Source organism: Gossypium hirsutum, chromosome A06 (assembly GCF_007990345.1).
Source record: "Gossypium hirsutum isolate 1008001.06 chromosome A06, Gossypium_hirsutum_v2.1, whole genome shotgun sequence".
Classification (NCBI taxonomy): domain Eukaryota; kingdom Viridiplantae; phylum Streptophyta; class Magnoliopsida; order Malvales; family Malvaceae; genus Gossypium; species Gossypium hirsutum.
In genome coordinates this window covers 22,802,604-22,819,050 of record NC_053429.1, presented here as the reverse complement: position 1 = coordinate 22,819,050, position 16,447 = coordinate 22,802,604, and the positions used below count along the sequence as shown (strand labels likewise).

Genomic DNA, 16,447 nt, shown 5'->3' with positions numbered 1-16,447 from the left:
ACCTTTCCAAATCAACTTAAGGTTGGAGATAAAGTTTTATTAGATGCCGCAGATCCTCACATTGTCATTGCCAAACTGAATGAAGAAATTCCTCTTACGGTACTTAGCATTTTCCGATTTGGTACAGTCGAGGTAAGTCATCCCAAGTTCGGCACTTTTAAGGTAAACAATACTTGCCTAAAACCTTATTTTGATGAGATTCACAGTAGGAATAAGGAGTATACACTCCTCGAACCACCATGACCATTCAATAGAGAGGTAAGTCAAGCTTATACTATAAATAAGCACTTCTCGAGAGGCAACCCGGGCACTAAAAATATTAATATCTTTAAATTTTAGTTTTAACATCTAACATACTAACCGACTCATGGAACGCAGGCTTTCAAAAGCACACACAGCCAAGCACACAGGCATGCTTAGGACCGTGTGGAAACAGGGCAAGGATTTTCCCCAACACGGGCGTGCGACATGCCCGTGCCTAGTAACCGTGGTCGAACCTGCCAAAATAACACAGACATGGACCTTCATACACGGGCGTGAGAGAAGCGAACAAAGACAAACACGGCCGTGCGACACGGCCATGTGCACCAACACGCCTAAGGTACACGGGTGTGGGGAAATTGTCAGACGCGCCCAAATTCAAAATTCACGAATCACACGGGAAAAAATTGTGGAACACAAGCGTGTTCACTGGCCTTGTGTCCTAAAATTTATAAATACCTTTCGCTATTCATCATCTCCCTCACCTAAAATCCCTAACCCTAGCCACTGCAGATTCACACGGCCTCCTACCATGCCTGTGCGCCGCCTTCAACCACATTTTTAACGCCTAAGCTCCTCCCTCTTGCGTTTGTTTACTCCTTTATCTCAATATTCTTCAATTATTTTGTTTCTTTCATGATTTCTATGCTCCATTTGACTATTTTACGTGCACATTCATAGTTAGAATAGTAGATAAATGTATATTTTTAAGTTTTGTTTTGGTAATTTTTTTATTTTCTTAGTTAGTATATTAGGCTACATTCATTCATGGTTATTGTTTCTATGGGTTTCATGCTATTAACCCTACAGAAATTCATTCTTTCGATATCTCCATTACTGATTCTCATAAGGTTATTTGGCACATTTACTTTGGCTGTTATAGTATAGGTTAATATGTAAGCCCCATGGAAGGTATTCACATTCCACTTCAATTTCCATTGCAGGTACACCATGTCAAGCTCACGTGGGAAGAGATTGTCGCCCCCACTTCGAAAAAATAGAAAGGGGCATCATCTTCTTCAGGCCCCACTTCAGAAATTCGACACCCTTTCCTCCAATTTCCACCAGGAAATGAGGAGGAATTTTTTCAGATTCTACAGGCCTGACCTTTAGGTGTGGGCCGCTGTATTGACTGGACCGTGCTTGAACAAGTCTAGTTGGCTGAAGATGTACGAGCACTCCTGATAATCGATCCATACGACCTTTTCTTTGTGATTATTGAACCGACGTACCTTGAGCTCACACTTGAACTTTGCTCGACATTCCATGTTCAAGACGTCATGACCATCTTCGATGATCCTGGAACAGTCCAATTTTGTCTCGGTGGTTTAGTCTACCAGTTGACTGTTCCCGAGTTTGGTATTGCTTTGGGTCTATGTACAAAGGAGTTTAGGGATTAGAACGACCTTGACACTTTCCATCGCCACATCCGCTACTCTCCCTCGAAGTGCTAGGACGCCTTGGTCCTCGACTCGGTAACCTACGATCCTAGTCGCTCTAAGGCATCGGCTCTCTCTCCATCCTTGAGGTACTTACACGCCGTCTTGGCCCACACATTGATAGGCTGGCGAGAGAGCACTAGCATCATCAACACTCATGACGCCTACTTTCTATGGAGCATGGTGAACGGGCACGTCTTCGACCTAGCCTACTTTATTGCCCTCGCCATTCGCCACCAGATGGAGTGGCATCGGAGGGGGGTCATCTCCATTGGCCCCTACGTGACTCGACTAGCATGGCACTTCGGGCTCCTCAACATAGTGGCCCAATCATATTCCCTCACTTTCATTGGCCAGATGTCTCCACAAGGCAACTCAAACATGTTACATATGAGGATGATCGAGAAGCACCGAGGAATCCACCCTCTTCAATATCGCCTCGCCCAATCAGTCGAGGAGGGAAACCCTGAGGACATTACTGATGATGTCCCTTCACGTCAGGAGGACCCACCATCTCAGCGACCACCTCCTTCTCGTCTAGTTCATGCGGCGGCTTCATACGCTGACATCTCTGAGCGCCTAACTCGATTCGAGCAGCAGTATTTTCAGTGCTTCGATCACATTGATGCTACACTACACCAGATTTTTCAGCACTTCCACATCTCATCGCCACCCCCACCTCACGAACCATCTAGCGATGAAGATGTTTAAAAACTTTTATTTATTATTTTATGTTTTTACTTTTATTTTATTTTAAGACTACTTTTTATTTTTCTTTCACCTTATTTTTATTAAGTTTTATAATTATTATTTTACAATTTTTAATTTCGGCTAATTCATTATGAGTACTTAATCTTCCTTATATATTTTCTAAAAAAGTTCTTGATTCTGTCACAGTTATAACAAGCTCCTAAGATCATCATCACATAGGAACTAAAATCTCCACGGGGAAAGGTTCTCCATGACTGCCATGTCCTGCTCGACCACGACCATAGCTACCACCAGATATAATATTCTTTTGGCGCAGGATTATAGACTAATGAACCTCTACCACCACCGGAGTAACTTCCTCCACTCTCACGCCGATTACTCTCCAAAACTCCAGTTCGAGGAATTCATTCATCATTCAGGAACTTTCACTTCTCTCCCTATCTTATGATTATAAATCTATCTTTTTCAATATATCTACCTTTGTACATTGAGGGCAAATGGTTTATTGAAAAAAAAAATAAGACATGTATTTGGATATTTCCTTTCAACTACAACAAAATTCTAGTATTTAAGTGTGAGGGGGTCTTTTATATCAGAAAAATCCCTGAATTTTTTTTATTCTCATGCGATCTTCTCATATCATTATTAGAATGAATTCCAATTAGTCTATAATATTTATTAATATATCTTGAATTAAAACATAGGCATTTATACATTGATTGTTTAAACTTTAAGACATTAGGGAATCAAGCATGATAAGTTGATTTTTGAAGAATTAAAAACTTTTAGGTTGTTTCCTTGAGTTGAAATTCACAAGTTTAAACATCAAAAAGCCATAATTGTTGTGAGATTTTGAGCCTTTAGAGCATCTATTATTTCTTTCATGCCTACTTTCATTATGAGTGAGTCAGTATTGAATTGTTATTCTAGAACTTGCTTGATTATGCATGTCAAGACCCCACCATTTTATTTGATATGTCAAAATGATAAAGGCACTTAGGTTTAACCCACTCACTCCATAAAAGCCTACCTTCACAATTAACCCTTAGTGAACCCCCTTGAGCCTAACAACTCATTCATTAATTTTCCCTCAATATTAACCCGTAACTCATTATTGTTGAAATCCCCTAAATTAATTTAATCCCTATTTTTGTCGAGATTTGAGTTGGAATAATTGCTTAGCTATGTTTTATTCTATTTTGTAATTTGACTTTTTTTAAAAAAAATAAAAATAAATAAATACATGTATACATATTAGTAGTAGTGATCTTCTGAGCCAAAGAAGTTAAAGTCCATATTCTGAGAAAAAGTTCTGTTGTACGCAATTGATGACTAGTCATTTTTCTAGTTAGGCAATTTTTCAATTCAATCTTGATTTTAACCCTTCCTTTCAGCTTGTGACCACACCATCTAACCAAAGCCACGTTACAACCCTCTAAAGACCTTTTGATTGATGTTTCATCTCAATTTATAGTGGTGGAGATTTGATTTTCATGCAAGCCTATGGTAATGACTTTTCATTGTTGACTATTGAGTACTTCATTTATTGTCCTTAAACATCTCGAGTGATTTGAGTGAATCTTTACTGAGGATGTGAAACTCTGTGATATTTTGAATTAAAGGTAATTACTTAGATGAAGGGAGACAGCTATGTTTTCATGATACAATACTCAACTTGGAATGTTTGAAACTTTGATGTTCTTTCAGTTGAATTTTCAATGTATGATTACCTATGGATTATTTTGAGATATTATCGATAGAAATTATAAGTTGAGAAGAATTTATTTTGATTATGAGTTGAGGATTTTGCTTGAGGACAAGCAAATGCTTAAGTGTGAGAGTATTTGATAAACCGTAATTTATACATATTTCTATCCCATGGCTAGCACATTTTATGGATGATTTTTCCTTAAAATTAGAGAATTCGATGCTCATAATGCCTTAATTTCATGTTTTATACTTATGTGAGCATAGGAGAGTGAAAAGAACGAGAAACGAGCCAAAAACGGAGAAAATGGGCCAACGTACGAAATCAACACAGCCTGGACTTCCTCACATAGGCAGACCACACGGCCGTGTCAATTTGGCAGAATCAAAACAGGACTCACACGGGTGGACCACACGCCCGTGCCTATTTAAAAGGCTTGACCACGGCCTGAAGTAATTGCACACGGGCGTGTCCCTGCCAAGCCCAAGTTTAGTCCAATTCGAAAAAGGCCAATTTTGAGGGTTCTTAGGCATTCTAAAGCCTATAAATACACCCTAGAGGAGGAAGAAAAGACACACAGAGAATGAAGCATGGAATTGCTCAAGGAAAGCCGTTTGATCCATCTCAGAAGCCGGATTCATCATCAAGACTGAAGATCTCCCCTTAATTTCCCTTTAGGAGTTTTGTGTTTTTCTTTATGTTTTGTATTCATTATTCTTCTGAGATGTTTACCTTTTTAGTTACGAACTAAAACCCCTAAATACCTAAGGGGAATGAAACCTAAGATAGATCTTGTTATTATTATCTGCATTGTATGATAAATATTTGACTTGTTCTTAATTATGCGTTCTTAATTCTTGTTTTGATATTTCAGGATATTGATTCAAGTTAAACTCTTATTCAGAGGAGGAATAGGCCTTGTCTAAGAGTGCATTTGTCATAATTAAGCGGAGTTGATTGCACGCCTAGAGATAGGGTGACAAGATTTTGCCGGATTAGGGTGAAACCTAATAAGGGGATCCATAGATCGAGTTAATGCAACCATAGGGAGTTAATTAGAAAGAGATTTCAATTATTCAACCTAGGGTTAGATGTTGTTAGTCTCGAGAGGGATAATAATATAACTTAGGGATTTCTACGGATCAAGTCAAATGAATAATTCGTTCGATTCAGAGTCAAATAACAAAGTGAAGTCTAGGTGGATTTTTCCTTAGGTATTGTCTTAATTCAATCATTTTTCTGAAAGTAATTCCCCAATTCTATTTTCTGTGAATTCTTAGTTTAGTTAATTAGTTAGTTAAAACAAACTCCACTATTCTTAGGCTAGATAATAAAAAGACAGTCATTACTAGTACTTTTAGTTCCTTTGGGTTTGACAATCTGGTCTTGCTAAAGCTATACTACTGTTCATAGGTACACTTTCCTTCATCGTGATAATACTTAGTTTCAAGAACGATTCATTATAAATATTAAAAACCTGTCACGAATATCATGCATCATCGTGATAATAGTTAGTTTTCAAGAACAGACATTCATAAATTATAAAACTTATTACACGTATCACATCATACAGTCAAGTTTTTGGCGTCGTTGCTGGGGAGCTAAGATATTAGGAACACTCGATTTTTATTGCTTTAGCCATTTTACTTTTATTGCAATTTAAAATTTTATTTTCCTTTCTAATTTTTCGTTTATTCACTTTTAGCAGGTTTTTATAGTGCATGACTAGAAGAAACTTGTCGGGACCGTTACTTTTTGATAGTGAGATCGATTGCACAGCTCGCAGAACCCAAAGAGAAATAAGGCGAAGCCTAAGATACACAGAGGAAGAGCAAGAGGATGACATTCACACTACAACCGAGGAAATGACTGAAAATTAGGAAAATCCGCTACCTCTTGCGATTGCTGCTGATCCCGTAAATCAGAATCCTGCTCCACGCTCTATGTATGATTATGCTAAACCTACTTTAACAGGAACTGAGTCAAGTATAGTTAGGCCTGCTGTTGCTGGAAATAATTTTGAATTGAAACCTAACACAATTCAAATGATCCAACAGTTTGTTCAGTTTGATGGTTCGCATGACGAGGACCTAAATGCTCATTTGGTGAATTTCTTAGAGTTTTGTAACACTTTTAAGATCAATGGCGTTTCTGATGATGCCATTCGCCTTCGGTTGTTCCCCTTTTCATTGAGGAACAAAGCTAAATAGTGGTTGAACTCGTTACCATGAGGGTCAATCACTACTTGGGAAGAAATGACCGAAAATTTTTTAGTTAAATATTTTTCGCCTGCTAAAATGGCTAAGTTGAGGAATTATATCTCTTCTTTTGTGCAGATGGATCTAGAGACACTCTATGATACATGGGAGAGATACAAGGACCTATTGAGAAGGTGCCCTCGACATGGGTTACCTTTATAGTTGCAGGTTCAAATGTTTTACAATGACGTGAACCCCTCAACAAGGCAACTTATCAACACAGCTGCTGGTGGGACTATCAATAACAAAATACCTACAGTGGCTTATGAATTTATTAAAGAGATGTCACTGAATAACTATCAGTGGCAAGTCATGAGAACAAAACTGACAAAAAGCAGCCGGTGTTTTCAACCTCGATGCGGTTACTGTGCTATCTAACCAGGTAGAACTCTTAAATAAAACGATTGACAGTTTGTGTGGTTCTACTCAGGTACATCCAGTGATGAGGTACGATTCAAATGGAGGAGAAGCATACACAGAATATCAACCCTTCAACCTTAGCACCGAGGAGGAACAAGTTCAATATATGGGTAATAATTATAAATCTCAAAATAACCCATATAGTAACACATATAATGCAGGTTGGAGGAACCATCCCAACTTTTCGTGGGGTGGTCAAGGGAATCAAAGGCCACAACATCCTCCGGGTTTTCAATAACCACCTTACCAATAAGAAAAAAAGCTGAACCTTGAGCAGATGCTAACAAAGTTTATCTCGGTGTCAAAAACTCGCTTTCAGAATACTGAAACAACACTTAAGAATCAACAAGCGTCGATCCAAAGGCTCGAAACTCAGATAGGCCAACTCACCAAATTGATTTTTGAACGACCACAAGGTAGCTTACCGAGTAACATTGAATCTAACCCAAGGGAATAGCTCAATACAATTATCATTCAAGATGATGAAGGGTTAGTCGAACCTAAACCAAAACTGAGGCAAGGAATTGTGGTAAGTAAAAGCAAAGGTGAGGTAGACCATAGTGAACAAACACCGGTAAGTAAAGAGTACAAACCTCGTGTGCCATACCCCAATGCGACAAGGAAAGATCGCACAGACGAACAATTTGGTAAATTCCTTAAATTATTAAAAAATTACATATCAACTTATTGTTTATTGAAGCTCTTTCGCAGATGCCAAACGAAGCCAAATTCTTAAAGGAGCTTTTAACAAATAAGCGAAAGTTGTATGAGGCGTCGCATGTGAAGTTAAACGTAGTTTGCTCGGCCATACTATAGAATAAGCTAGCCAACAAATTAAAAGATCGAGGGAGTTTTACGATTCCTTGTGTAATTGGTAGCTTAGATGTTAATAATGCTTTGGCTGATTTAGGGGCTAGTATCAATGTCAAGCCTTATAAAATTTTTTAAAAACTAGGTCTTGGGTAACCCAAAAAAACTAGGATGAGCATTCAGTTAGCAGACAAAACAATCAGATTTCCTAGGGGTATTATTGAAGATGTACTCTGATCGCGTGATTTCGTGATAGGTTTTAAATATTTATAGTTAATCATTCTTGAAACTAACTATTATCGTGATGTAGACAAGTGTACCTATCGAACAGTAGTATAGTTTTAGCAAGACTGGATTGTCGAACCCAAAGGAACTAAAAGTACTAGTAATGACTGTCTTTTTATTATCTAGCCTAAGAATAAAGAGGTTTTTGTTTTAACTAACTAATTATCTAAACTAAGAATTCACAGAGAATAGAATTGGGGAATTACTTTTGGGAAAATCGATTGAATTAAGACAATACCTATGGAAAAATCCACCTAGATTTACTTGTTATTCTGGCTCCGAATCAGACGATTTATTCATTTAACTTGTTCTGTAGAGATCCCTAAGTTATGTTATTATCCCTATTCAAGACTAATAACGTCTAATCCCTAGATTGAATAATTGAGACCTTTCTCTAATTAACATCTTAAGGTTGCATTAACTCGATCTATGGATCCCCTTATTAGGTTTCACCCTAATCGGACAAAATCTTGTCACCCTATGTCTAGGTGCGCAATCAACTCCTCTTAATTATGAAAAATGTACTCTTAGGTATTTAGGGGTTTTAGTTCATAACTAAATAAGAAAACATCTCAGAATAATAAAGAATACAAAACATAAAGAAAACCCAAAACTCCTGAAGGGGGAATTGAGGAGAGATCTTCAGTCTTGATAATGAATCCAGCGTCTGAGATAGATCAATCAGCTTCCTTGGAATAATTTCTTATTCCTTGTTCTCCATCTCTCTTTTCTTCCTCCTCTAGGGTGTATTTATAGGCTTTGGGATGCCTAAAAGCCTTCAAAATTAGCCTTTTTCGAATTGGACTCAACTTGGGCTCGACAGGGACACATTCGTGTGACACGCTCGTGTGCGATTTCTTAAGGCCGTGCTCGAGCCTGCCAAATTGACATGGCTGTGTGGTCTGCTTGTGTGAGGAGGTCCAAGCCGTGTTGATTTCGTACTTTGGCCCATTTTCTCCGTTTTTGGCCCGTTTCTCGTTCCTTTTGCTCTCCTATGCTCTCTTGAGTATAAAACATGAAATTAAAGCATTAGGAGCATCAAATTCACCAATTCTAATGGGAAATCATCCAAAAAATGCGTTAAATATGGGGTCAAAATATGTATAAATTACGGTTTATCAAATACCCTAACACTTAAGCATTTGCTTGTCCTCAAGAAAAATTCTCAACTCATAATAAAAATAAATTCTTCTCAACTTATAATTTCTATCGGTAATATCTCAAATTAATCCATAGGTAATCATACATTGAGCATTCAACTAAAAGAACATAAAAGTTTCAAACATTTAAAGTTGAGTATTTAATCATGCAAACATAGGTGTCTCCCATTATCTAAGTAATTACCTTTGATTCAGAATATCACAGAGTTTCACATCCTCACTAAAGATTCACTCAAATCACTCGAGGTGTTTTAAGGACAATAAATGAAGCACTCAATATTCAATAATGAAAGTCATTACCATAGGCTTGCATGAAAATCAAATCTCCACCACTTATATATTGAGATGAAATATCAATCAAAAAGTCTTTAGAGGGTTGTAATGAGGCTTGGTTAGGGGGAGTGGTCACAAGCTGACAGAAAGTGTTAGAATCGAGATTGAATTGAAAAAAATTCTTAACTAGAAAAAGAGTTAATCATCACTTGCGTACAACAGAGCTTTTCTCAGAATATGGGATTTAAATACTGAAGCTTACAAAGTATACATGTTTGTTTTTTTTAATAACAAGTTAAATAACAAAGTAGAATAAAACATAGCTAAGCAACTATTTAAATTCAAATCTCAACAAAAAATTGGGCTCAAATTAATTTAGGGGATTTCAACAGTAATGGGTTAAAGGTTAATATTAAGGGTAATACAAGAAATGGCTTGTTAGGCTCAAGGGGGTTTACTAGGGGTTAATCGTGGAGGTAAGCTTTTCATGGCATGAGTGGGTTAATCCTAAGTACCTTAATCATTTTGACATATCAAATCAAATGGTGTGGTCTCGACATGCATAATCAAGCAAGTTCTAGAATAACAGTTCAATACTGCCACACTTAAAGCAATAATAAAAGTGAGCATGAAAGAATTAATAGATGCTCAAAAGGCTAAAAAATCTCACAAAAATTATGGCTTTTTGATGTTTAAAACTTGTGAATTCCAACTCAAAGTAATACCTAAACTTTGGGGAAACAACCTAAGATTTTAAATTCTTAAAAATCAACTTATCATGCTTGATTCTCTAATGTCTTGAGGTTTAAACAATCAATGTATAAATTCCTATGTTTTAATTCAAGATATATGAACAAAAATCACAAATCAATCAAAATTTATCCTAAATATGATATGAGAGCTTTTCTAGAGAATAATGCAGTTATTTAGGGATTTTTTCTGATAATGAAATAAATACCCCCACACTTAAGATGTACATTGCCCTTAATGTACAAAGATAGATATTAGAATATAAAAATAAGATAGGGAAAGAAGTGAAACTTCATGTATGATGAATTCCTCGAACTGGAGTTTTAGAGAGTAATCGGTTCAAGAGTGAAGGAGGATACTCCGGCAATCGTAGGGGTTCATTAGTCCATAAGTCCTATGCCAAAAGAATATTATATCTAGTGGTAGCTATGGTGGTGGTCGATCAGGACATGATAGTCGTGGAGAACCTTTCCCGGTGGAGTTTTTTAGTTCCTATGCGATGATAAGCTTAGGAGCTCTATAGAACTGTGATAAAATAAGGAACTTTTTAGGAAATATAAGGAAAAATAATTACTCATAAAGAAATAACCGAAATTGATAATTAAAAATACAATTCTAAAATCTACTAAAATTAAAAATAAAAAGTAGTTTTGATAAAAATTAAAAACATAAAATAATAAATAAATAAATGTTTTTAAACATCTTCATCGCTAGATGGTTCGCGAGGTGGGACTGGCGATGAGATGTGAAGGTGCTGACAAAACTATTGTAGAGTAGCATCAATGTTGTCAAATCGTTGAAAACATTGCTGCTTGAATCGAGTGAGGCGCTCAGAGAAGTCAGCATATGAAGCCGCCTCATGATCTGGACGAGAGGGTGTTGGTGGCTGAGTTGGTGGGTCCCGTGCTGTGGGGGGATATCATCAGGAATGTCCTCGTAGGCCTCCTCCTCGGTAGATTGGGCGAGACGATATTGGGGAGGGTAGGTTCCTCGGTGCCTCTTGATCATCCTCATGCTAAGCATGCTCGAGATGCCTTGTGCAAGCATCTGGCCGATGAGGGTAAGGGATGATTCTTGGTCCATGGTGCTGAGGAGCCCGAAGTGTCGAGCCAACCGAGTAACATATGGGCCAATGGAGATGACCCCCTTCCTATGCTGCTCTGTCTGGTGCTGAATCACGAGGGCGATGAAATAGGCAAGGTCAATGACTTGCCTGTGTGACATACACCATAAGATACTTGATTCTCTAATGTCTTGAGGTTTAAACACTCAATTCATAAATTCTTATGTTTTAATTCAAGATATATCAAAAAAAATCACAAATCAATCAAAATTTATCCTAAATATGATATGATAGCTGTTCTAGAGAACAAGACAGCTATTTAGGGATTTTTCTGATAATGAAATAAATACCCCCCCACACTTAAGATGTACATTGCCCTCAATCTACAAAGATAGATATTAGAATATAAAAATAAGATGGGGAGAGAAGTGAAAATTCCTGTATGATGAATTCCTCGAAATGGAGTTTTGGAGAGTAATCGGTTTAAGAGTGGAGGAGGATACTCCGGCGGTCGTAAAGGTTCATTAGTCCATAAGTCCTATGCCAAAAGAATATTATATCTAGTGGTAGCTATGGTCGTGGTTGATCAGGACATGGCAGTCGTGGAGAACCTTTCCCGGTGGAGTTTTTTAGTTTTTATATGATAATGTGCTTAAGAGCTCTATAGAACTGTGATAAAATAAGAAACTTTTTAGGAGATATAAGGGAAAATAATTACTCATAAAGAAATAACCGAAATTGATAATTAAAAATACAATTATAAAATCTATTAAAAATAAAAATAAAAAGTAGTTTTGATAAAAATTAAAAACATAAAATAATAAATAAATAAATGTTTTTAAACATCTTCATCGCTGGATGGTTCGCAAGGTGGGACTAGCGATGAGATGTGGAGGTGTTGACAAATCTGCTGTAGAGTAGCATCAATGTTGTCAAATCGTTGAAAACACTGCTGCTTGAATCGAGTGAGGCGCTCAGAGATGTCAGCATATGAAGCCGCCGCATGAACTGGACGAGAGGGTGGTGGTGGCTGAGTCGGTGGGTCTTCATGCTGTGGGGGGATATCATCAGGAATGTCCTCGTAGGCCTCCTCCTCGGTAGATTGGGCGGGATAATATTGGGAAGGGTAGGTTCCTTGGTGCCTCTGGATCATCCTCATGCTAAGCATGCTCGAGATGCCTTGTGCAGACATTTGGCCGATGAGGGTAAGGGATGATTCTTGGGCTGCGGTGCTGAGGAGCCCGAAATGTCGAGCCAACCGAGTAACATATGGGCCAATGGAGATGACCCCCTTCCTATGCCGCTCTATCTGGTGCTGAATCGCGAGGGCGATGAAATAGGCAAGGTCGATGATGTACTCGTGCGACATACACCATAAGATACTTGATTCTCTAATGTCTTGAGGTTTAAACAATAAATGCATAAATTCCTATGTTTTAATTCAAGGCATATCAACAAAAATCACAATTCAATCAAAATTTATCCTAAATATGATATGAGAGCTGTTCTAGAGAACAAGACAGCTATTTAGGGATTTTTCTGATAATGAAATAAATATCCCTCCACACTTAAGATGTACATTGCCCTCAATCTACAAAGATAGATATTAGAATATAAAAATAAGATAGGGAGAGAAGTGAAACTTCCTGTAGGATGAATTCCTCGAACTGGAGTTTTGGAGAGTAATCGGTTCAAGAGTGGAGGAGGATACTCCGGCGGTCGTAGAGGTTCATTAGTCCATAAGTCCTATGGCAAAAGAATATTATATCTAGTGGGATTGGCGATGAGTTGTGGAGGTGCTGACAAATCTGCTATAGGGTAGAATCAATGTTGTCAAATCGTTGAAAACACTGTTGCTCGAATCGAGTGAGGCACTCAGAGATGTCAGTATATGAAGCCGCCGCATGAACTGGATGAGAGGGTGGTGGTGGCTGAGTCAGTGGGTCCTCATGTTGTGGGGGGACATCATCAGGAATGTCCTTGTAGGCCTTCTCCTCGGTAGATTGGGCGAGACGATATTGGGGAGGGTAGGTTCCTCGGTGCCTCTCGATCATCCTCATGCTAAGCATGCTCGAGATGCCTTGTGGAGACATCTGGCCGTTGAGGGTAAAGGATGATTATTGGGCCGCGGTGCTAAGGAGCCCGAAGTGTCGAGCCAACCGAGGAACATATGGGCCAATGGAGATGACCCCCTTCCTATGCCGCTCTGTCTGGTGCTGAATCGCAAGGGCGATGAAATAGGCAAGGTCGATGACGTACCCGTGCGACATACACCATAAGAAGTAGGCGTCGTGAGTGTTGACGACGCTAGTGCTCTCTCGCCTCCCTGTAATTGTGTGGGCCAAAATAGTGTGTAGGTACCTTAGAGAGGGAGGGAGAGTCGATGCCTTGAAGTAGCTAGGATTTTAGGTGGCCCCACCTGGTACCAGTGTGTCCCAGCACCGTAAAGGAGAATGATGGATGTGGCAGTTGAGAGCATGAAAGTCATTCTCCTCCTTGAACTTTTCTGTATATAAGCCCAGTGCAGTACTGAACTCTAAGACGCTTAGCTGGTGGACTAACCTGTCTAGGCGAAATGGACCATGCTAAGATCATCGTAGTTCATCATTACGGTCTGAAGATGGAACGTTGAGCATAGTTCTATCGTGAGCTCGAGGTATGTTGGTTCGATGATCCAAAGAACAGCTCCTAAGGGTCGATGGTTAGGAGGGCCCGAATCGTATCAACCAATTGAACTTGTTCCACAGCGGCCCAGTTGATGCAGCGGCTCGCAATTAAAGGTCGGGCCCGAAGTTTTTGGAAGAGTTCTTCTTGGGGCCCTTGGGGAAACTAAAGGAGAGGGTGATGAATTTTCGTGGTTGGACCCACAGAAGATGATGCTCCCTTCCTCTTCTTCGAAACAGGGACAACGGCTTTTTTTCCTCGTGAAGACGACATTAAAAGCCTGTAATATAAAGAATAATAATAGTAGGTAAACGAATTCGAAAAAATTTATGAATTTGAACTAACTTATTTCAGCCAAGACAACTAATATGAAGCAAACTCAACCAAAATAACAATGAGAATGAGAATAGAAATGTAATGGGTATGAGGTTTTCCTAATCTCGATTTAACATGGAATGTATGATAACTAACCTAGGAATGCAAATTAAATGATAGACATTGGCATGTTAATAGCATGAGAATAAGCATAGTAATGTCATGGGTATGAGGTTTTCCTAATAACTCGATTTATCACGAAATGTATGATAACTAACCTAAGAATGCAAATTAAATGATAGTGTAACGCCCCAAATTTTTGGGAATTCTGAAAAAATTTGTAAAATTAAAAAATCTGTGTTCTGTTTGTTAAGTGTAGGTTTAATTGTGATGGTGGGCCTCTAGAAGGCCCAAGCTTAGGATAACCCGATAGTTTTAATTAATTTTAATTCTATAAGAGAAAGGGGTTCTGGTAAATTGGAAGAATTATTTGTGTAAAATAGATCACAAGGAAGCAAGTGGTGAAGTGGCATGTGACGCCACAGGGAAGGCTATAAGTGGCGTGTGGAAGCTAGGGAGGACCCAGGTTCAAGCCACAATAACAGCAAATCAAGGGATTAATTTTTATGAACAGAAAAGGTAAGTAATGGAACTGAAGTAAAAGTCTGTCAGGAGGAGTTTGAATTGCTCAGGAGATTGAGTAAGGAGGGGATAAGGGAGAGGATTTAGGAGCTGATCAAGGAGGATGGTGTTGGCCGAATAGTGGACTCTTGAGGAGCAAGAGTTGGCCGGCCAAGGGTTTCTTTAGGGGGGAAAATTTCGGCTAGGTCAAAAGCTAGGTATAAATTCGGCATTTGGAAGTGTTGTGCCGTTTTTTTCTTTTCTGACCATTCTTCCTTCTTTTCCTTTCTTTTCTTTTCTTTTTCTCTCCATCTATCTTCCTTCTTTTTTCCTCCATTACCGAACCTTCCTACCATCTTGTTCATCTCCATTTTTCCCTTCAACCGTTTCAAAACCTTCATAGCCTGTGGCCATAAAAAGCCAAAATCCCGAAAGCTTGTTTCTTTTTGTGCCGATTTCTTTTAACCAAAACCACATCTCTTCTCTTCATCATTTGTGGCCGATTCACCAGCCCTCTAAAACCTCAAGTTTTGACGACAAGACCATAGCAAAAACCCTCTCGTTTTACCTTTCTAAACACAAGTTGCAAAAAGTCGAAAACCCCACATTAAAAGGGGCTTGGCCGAATACTGAAGTCACTGAAAGCTCGACTTTTGTTATCATCTGAGGGCTTAGATCTACATCGGGATCGAGTGGGAAACTCATTGGAATCATTCACTAAGGAATCGGTGGTAAGTCTTCTCCAAAACTTAGTCTTCTTACATATTTTAGGAAAAGTCGAAATCCCTAAAAGTTAGGGAGGTTGTCGATTTGGACTTGTAACCCTGAGGGGTCGTAATAACTATTTTGTTTTGGTAATAGCGTGATTTAGAGGTGGTTGATCAAGGGCTTGGACAGGTGGAACGATCAGATCTTTGGAGTTAACCATATTTCGGCAGTAAGGTAAGAGCAATAAGGGTTTTATGCATGTTTGGCCGAATGTGGTAAGGGACTATATACTCAATTTTATTTCGATATTTGGAGTAATATTAAGTGATCCAATTGTAGGCAGTTCGTGTGTAGATCTCGTCGAGGAAATCCCAAAAATAGGTGTGTAACTGACACCCTCTCATGGGCTAGATAGGCAAAAGCCGAAAAGCTGAAATGCTGAAAAACTGGTATTTTGGGCACTTGCGAGTGTGCGAATGCTCGTAAGACGTATGGGTAATTATTACTGGTAATCAAAAGTGATAAAACTGCAGTACGCGCGATTTCGTGCGTTTTGATATTTTGGGCTTAATGGGCCAAAACTGGGTTAATGGGCCAACGAGCCCAATTCGGTAAGAACACTCGGTAAGTGTTTCTGGCTAAACGTAATGGCTACGATATGCATGAAAACCTTAGAAATAGTTAGATGTACTAGAGTACCCCTATGTATGCAAAATTACCATTATACCCCTATGTATGCAAAATTACCATTATACCCCTATGTATGCAAAATGACCTTTATACCCCTAGGGTTAATTTTGTCTGAAAAGCATGATGAATTAAGTCTGTGTGATGTATGCCATGAATGTATATCTGTTGCATGGGGACATGGGTTATATTATGGAGGAAGCGTCCTACTGGCTATGCCACAAATTATCTGTTCTGGTAGCCCTGCCACATATATCTGTTCTGGTGGCACTGCCACAAAATATCTGTATCTGGTGACTCTGTCACATTTTCTG

The 16,447-nt window shown here is 38.7% G+C and overlaps 1 non-coding gene across 1 annotated transcript; it reads right to left on the bottom strand.

The window, feature by feature from the left end:
• Nucleotides 1-6,422: 6,422 nt before the first annotated feature.
• Nucleotides 6,423-6,529, bottom strand: LOC121230933 (small nucleolar RNA R71). The gene has a single exon (XR_005929005.1). It is a non-coding gene; the product is annotated as a small nucleolar RNA R71 (small nucleolar RNA).
• Between the last annotated feature and the right edge of the window lie 9,918 nt (nt 6,530-16,447).